This window comes from Lathyrus oleraceus, chromosome 3 (genome assembly GCF_024323335.1).
Source record: "Lathyrus oleraceus cultivar Zhongwan6 chromosome 3, CAAS_Psat_ZW6_1.0, whole genome shotgun sequence".
Classification (NCBI taxonomy): domain Eukaryota; kingdom Viridiplantae; phylum Streptophyta; class Magnoliopsida; order Fabales; family Fabaceae; genus Lathyrus; species Lathyrus oleraceus.
The window spans coordinates 156,987,953-156,995,451 of record NC_066581.1 but is presented as its reverse complement, the minus strand read 5'-3'; positions in this window follow the sequence as shown (position 1 = coordinate 156,995,451).

Below are 7,499 nucleotides of genomic sequence, written 5' to 3'. Positions count from 1 at the left end.
CGGAGTTCCGGTTTGTACCACCATGGAAGTGGTTCAGGGATTTACGGAGGATTTCTTGGTTGCAACAAGTTCTTGAGAACCAAAGACGGATATAACTTTGCGTATGCATCGGAATTTGGTCAAAAGAGACCTTCTTCCTCTCAAAATTTGGTTGCTGATGATTGCTGGTATTGTTGTTGTTGTAGGTGTTTGTTTGTCGTTGACGTTGTTGTTGAATTGGTGTTGACTGATTAGCTAAAAATACTAGAATGACTGATGATACTTGATGATGATGTTGATGGGATGGTGGATTTATTCTTATATGAGGTCTCATTTGCCTTCCAATTGAAACTGCATTAGCTTCACTCTCCTTCTTCTTACTGAAATTATTACCATACCTCTTGCTGGATGATACTTCCTCTCTTGATAATCGTCCCTCTCGGACACCTTCTTCAAGCCTCATCCCCATGTTCACCATCTCGGTGAAATCACTGGGGGCACTGGCGATCATCTGCTCATAGTAAAATGAGCTCAGGGTCTCGAGAAATTTTTTGGTCATCTCCTTTTCTTCCAAAGGAGGGGTAATCTGAGCGACAAACTCTCTCCATCTTTGTGCATATTCCTTGAATGTCTCCTTATCCTTCTGAGACAATGATCCCAATTGGTCTCTATCTGGAGCCATATCAACATTATACTTGTACTGCTTCACGAATGCTTCACCCAAATCATTGAACGTGTGAATGCTCGCACTATCCAATCCTATGTACCACCTCAGAGCGGCACCAGTCAAACTTTCTTGAAAATAATGATCAACAATTGATCATTATTGGTTTGAGTAGACATCTTTCTAGCGTACATCGCCAAATGACTGAGTGGACAGGTATTCCCCTTGTATTTTTCAAAGTCATGCACTTTGAACTTCACCAGGATCTTCACATTTGGAACCAAACAAAGTTCCGCAACACTCTTCCCAAACAGATCCTTACCCCTCAAAGTTTTCAATTCCTTACACAACTCAAAGAATTGGTCCTTCATCTCGTCCATCTTCTCATACACATCAGGACCCTCAGACGGCTCAGAATGATATATGATGCCTTTTACACGGGGTAGATGTATGCACAACTGGTGGCGGCACAAACATGATTGGGCTAGATGCCGGCATGGAAGCAAAAGTAGGCGCAAAGCCTTCAGGAACATAATTCGGAGGCATTCCCCATGGGAATCCAGTAGGCATGTTGGGTGCAAAATGAGCAGCGGTTGCAGGAACAGTAGAGGTAGCCACCTCTGAAATGACAATCCTCTGAGGAGGAGGAGTTGCAGGTGTTGGAGAAGACTGACTCTGAGCAGTTTGGACTGACTCCATCACGGCAATCAGACGGGCACTCCCATCCTTCAGGTCTATGTTCTCTTGTTCAAGATGCTCCATAATCCTTGAGTGATTGACACGGGTATTGTATCGATGAGTCAGCTTGGCTAAAGCACAGAAGAAACACCAAAGAGATATCTGGAGAAAGAGAAACCTGCTTATGCGAATGATGCATGAAATGCAGTGCTTAATTGTTATTTTTATTTTCAAGTAACTTACTATATTATTTTCAAATACATGTATATTTAACAATAGTTGTAACAATTTGATATGACCATAAAAAACCTCTTTTATATATATAATTGGAAGGATTACACTGAGTACAATTTTAGAAACCAAATGAAAATACAAGAGAAAAGGAGATTAGTCATCCTAAGGATCCCTAACAATAACGTCAGAAGATCTGGCTGTAGGCGCGTACTTCCTTCGAATGCGTCGGATCTCGGTCTCAAAAGAAGCCTTCATCTGAGTCTTCTCGAGGACAAGCTGGTCAACAATCTTCTTCCAAGCAACGGAAGGTTGAGGCATACTAGAGGAAGATGAAACCTACGACTCTCTCTGTCTTTTCATCACTCGATCTTCAAGTAGCTCAATAAGTGTGTCTTTGTCCTTAGACTCAAGTTGCAACTCTTCATGCTTTCGGCTTAAAGCATGGAAACGCTCTTCCCACATATCCTTCTCTCGCTTCATCTTGGCGAGCGCGTCTTCCAACTCCTCTACATCTTGGTTAGGAAGAGTTAACGGCCCAACCACAACCATAGACATAAGCCTTTCATAAGCATACGACATCTTCAACTCCATAGCTCTCTTCTTCACCTAAAGAGTGTAAGCTTCCAAAGCTACACAATTACACAGACCAAGCTCGGATCTTCCTTTCCTATGCATATTATGCCAAGCATGCACCATCTTCTGCTTTAAATGTTGGGGATCTTTACCCTCTTGATAGAAAAGACCTTCTAACAAAGTGTTGTTAGGTTTGTTTCTCAAGGGGAACCCAAGTTGACGACGAGCCAAAGCAGAGTTATAGTTAATTCCTCCTTGTGTACCAATTAGAGGCACATTAGAGAATTCACCACAACAATCAATAATCTCCAAACTACTCAATGAAGAATCATACCAAACTATATCATCATTAGTGAGAGACACAAGTCTTTGAGACCACCGTAGACATTGTTTGTTCTCCACAAAAGCAGGCGTCTGAGGCAAGTGCGAAATAAACCACTTGTACAGAAGAGGAATGCAACAGACAATAGTTCAACCACCCTTAGAATTCCTTAGATGCAAAGAGAAATACATATCTCCTAACAGAGTAGGCACAAGATTCCCAATAAAGAAAATTCTAATGGCATTAACATAAAAAAAAAACGTCAATGTTAGGGAACAAAGTTAAACCATAGATGAGTAGCACAAAGATAGCTTCAAAAGCATTCACACTATCGGCTTAAGCAAAGGAAATAGCTTCCTTGATGAGGAACTCATAAGTCAACCCAAATAATCCTCCTTTCTTCACCCAATGAGCCTCTATCTCAGACTTCTTCAAGTCAAGAGCTTCAACAATAATGTGAGATCTGGGAATCTCCTCCAATCCACTAAAAGGTAGCTTGTCAGAAACAGGTATTCCCAAGAGATGGGCATACTCCTCTAACGTAGGCATAAGTTGATAATCGGGAAAGTGAAGCAACAATAGAGAGGGTCATAGAACTGAACCAACACACTCAAGAGTCCTTTCACTACATCAACAGATAACACAGACAAAAGCTTCACATGATGTTGCTTAAAGTCCAAGGGATCTAATACAAAAGATGATAGCTTCCTTATCTCTTTCAAGTCGGGACATCTAAAATTGTACTTCTTAGTGTTCCTTCGTCCATAATCCATGGTCTGAAAATATTTGCAAATAACACCTCAGTTCCTTGAAATTTTCGTGTGATGAATGTTATGATGCACATGAATGCATGAATGCAACAATCACAAATAAGGGATCACAAAGGTCAAGGGATGAATCAAGCCATTTTCAAGATCAATCATCCATTTTGGTGGATTGCGGTTTACACCTTATCAACACCCAAGTTCCATTGATATTGACAAGACTTGATTGGATCAACCAAGAATCAAGGGTTTGTTGTGAGTCACGAGCATAGAGTCTGGGTAAGAACCATCCCAAGGGAGTGAACTAAGGATAAAAACCTGTAGATCATGTTCTAAAAAGTTCCCAGAGTCTTAATTTCATCTATCAGATATTACACGTTAGGATGACTGACTCATCAACCCATAAATTCTCAAGAGAAACTCGTCTGAATGTAGCATTGCATAACAATTATTATCAAGTCTACATTTGAACAGTCTCCACACTACGTCCTAAATAGGCCAAAAGGGGTTAAATGTTCTACGATCCTCAGCTTCTCGGACCCCAAATCAGAGATAGTAATGCCTAACCACAAATAACTTGTGTGACATTCCCAACTCAAAAAGGGTCTCCACTTAGTAGATGGGTCTCAAGCCAACTTGTTAAAGACTATCCACACAAGTCAAACATGACTATACCATCCTCCTATCTCAATTGCACTCAAGTTAGGGTTAGAACTTATCTCACCACTCAGAGATCACCAAGCATAAAAAGCATATTATATCACACAAACAAATATACATACATCAAATATACAAATATATACACTCAAAAAAGTAGGCTAAACCCACTAGAGACTACTCCTCAACAGAGTCGCCACTTAATTTTTGTAGCGGTAAATTCATGACCATCAAGCTATGGATAAGCTAGACGTCAATAAAACCAGAGTCGCCACTGCACTTTTATTGTTTCCAAGGGAAAAGGGAAACGTACGAACAAAACCCAAAAATAAGAAGTTTTCAAATCAAAACTAATAAAAAGCCAGAGATTACAGATAAGGGGGTTGGTTACACAGAGAGAAGGTGTTAGCACCCAAAGTGTCCTAGGTACTCCTAGGGAGCCCTTTCTTGTGTGCATATGTGTGTTTGTACAAATGATGTTTGCAAATAAAAAGAGTGCGGGGATAAGAAAAGAATTCATTAACTATATTTTTGTGTTTGACAAGACCTTCGGACTTGTGCCTACGTACCAACATAAAAATAAGGGATCAAAACCTCGTAGTTCGTGGTATCAATTTCAAAGTGAGTGTATTACTTTTAATAAAATTTTAAGTTTACAAGGCACAAGGGCCTAAAAATGGTTTGAATTAGTGTTAGTTCTTTTTGGCTTTTGAAATTTTAAGTCAAGTATAGTTAAGTTTATTCACAAGTTTGATTAAGAAAAGGAGTTTGAAAATGCAATGGCATAAGGCCAAAGTTTCTTATTTGCAATATGGTCAAAGTTTAGAAAACAAATACAATCAAAGAAGATTTTAAAAGGAGGGAGAGATTTTGAAATTAAAGAAGTGGGGAGGAGATGAAGAGACTAATCCTAAGCATAAATTTAAAAGTTGAGAGTTGAAAAGATTTGACTAATGGGCTGCAATCCAATAGACAAGAATGTCATATAGAAATCCAAATTTCCCTTGGACTTTTGAATCAACCAACAAACAATACATAAATAGCAAGTTGAAGAGCAAGTCATCAAATAAAGATAGCCACATCCAAGCTTAGCAACTCCATGATCTTCTTCAAAATTTCCCATGTGTCAGATGAATTCAAAGATTGCATAAGTCGCAGGTTCAAAATAACAGCTTCACAATGATCATATTGCAGATGAACTCAAATGGATCTTCAAAGTTGTATCAGATGAATGTTCTTCACAAGTACTTGGTTACATGAAAATTGGCATTGGCCAAGTTCTTTGCATAGGGAGTGTTACCTAGATTCTAATTCCAATAGTCTCAGATCAAACCAACAGTCCACACAAGATGTTTTTTTAGGGTTTTTTTGTTCTTATTATGTACATTAAGGTCAAAAGACCACACAATCAAACAAGTATATACAAACACAATATATCACAAAATATGGTCCAAGTGGACAAAGTAAAAATGACATAAAAGTAAACAATTTGAATGGTATGAATAATGGCAAATGAATAAGGCTTAAAAAATAAAGTACATTAAAAGTAAATGACTTGAAATTAAATGCTAGTTGTTAGTGAATTAGAGGTTAGTGTTGCTTTTGCTTTGCTTCTGTTTAAGTCATTCTTTGGAGAGCACTCAACCCACTTATCACAAGCACAGATCCTTGAACCAAGACATCTTCCAAAGGAAGGAAAAAAGGCCAAGTTTCCACATAATGCCATGAAAGAGGGGAGACTGAGAATCTTACTAACTAGAATGCTATGCCTTTTGTGTTAAAATTTAGCGCTATGTTAAGCAATCATAATTGGACTTATGTAGAAGTCATAACTATTTAAGGTCGGGCAATAGAATTTTGATGTTAATGCATGTTAGAGACATAATAAAATGGACTATGTTCATGAAACATATCACACACAAAAAGAATATGCAAAGTGGGGGACCTAATCTCATCCATACTTATGTTGATTTTGCAATCAACTAGCCTTAGGATATAGAGATATCATAGTTCCATGACATGAATGGATAAAGAAGGGGAATAAGATGAAGAGGGAGGGGGGAATGGATCAAACACAAATTGGTCAAAGGAGGATTTTTACCAAATTAAGATCATTCATTCATTTTGCGAGATGGAATGTACATTCCATCAATCCCCTAAATCCAATGATCTTAACCTAGCAAAGTCAAATCAACCTTGACCAAGGCCCAATAACACAAGTCAAACTCACAAGGCCAATTAAAATAGCTCACACAATTAATTTGGCATTTAAACAATTAAAAATAATAAAAATATGCATTACAAAAATTATGGTTGGTCAATTTCCTAAAACCTCATCAAAACACCTAAGAAATGACCATAAGATTTATCATAGGTCAAAAAAGGTCAAAGGACCTTGGGGAAAAATTTCCAGAATTTTTGGAAACTTAAAAGTATTTTTAAACAATTAAAAATATTCACAAAATCAATTAAATCATGAAAAATATTAATAATGATCCAAAAAATAATTTTAATTCAGAAAATAAAAGAGGATTTTATTTAATTTTTTTGGGTGAAACTCTCATATTTTTTGGATAAATGTTAAATTTAATATGAATTAATGAAAATAAAGGAAATAAAATGAAAATCAATTAATCAGAAAAAACGTGGACCACTTGATCTCCCTCATTAATTGAGGTGGCAGATCAAGTGGTCTGAAACACGCGTTCCACCAAACACACGAGTCATCATGCTACACCAATGGTAATCACAAAGAACGCTCAGGATTAAAACAAATTGAAATGATCAAATGGCTCAAAACGTGTCCAGAACATCGCTGGAGAAAACCACCGGTCATCTTTTCCGATGACCTTGGTCGGACTGGTTCTCTCATCACCATTACAAAAATGAAAAAGAAGGACATGATCTTAAAGAGAAAATGACACTGATCACGAATTTGACCTCAATTCAAACTAACTCAAAGTATACTGAGAGATATATGGAGTTGAATTTTGAGGTGTATGAACTGAGTTGCTTCGATTTGACCTCAAAGCAACTCAATCTTCTTGCCTACATTGGTAGGACTTCAAACAACCAAGGATCCAAGAGAATTAATGAGAATTGAGAGAGAATCAAAGAGAAGAAAAATCTGGAAAAATACCTTCAATGATGTGCTTAACTTGATCTCTCTTGCTTCAATTCATGTTTGATCTTGCTCAAGAAGCTTGCAGAAGTAGATTAGGATTGGTACAAGGCTTTGGATCCTAGAGTTTTTGAATCTCCAAACAGTGAGATTCAAACTCAAATTTCAAGTGAAATTTCTCAGGTTTTCTTTTCAAATGTGAGGGTTTCAAATGTGGGAGGCAAACCTGACGCCCAAGGGTCCTCCATTTTGATCCAATGGACCTTTATTTATAGCAAATGCAAGTGATATTTTCACCTTTCAAAATACTTCCAAATTTGGCAAAGCGAAGTGCATGCTTGCATGGGCGTGCACAGGCCCATGAAGCAACTCAATTAAGTCCAAATACAAGTGAGATTGAGTCTGAATGTGGATTATGATGCAAGGCAAAAGTGTATTGATGTTTGAAGATTGATCCTTGCCAATTGAAGCAGCCCTGTTCAGACGATGCGCAGAACCCTCATACCT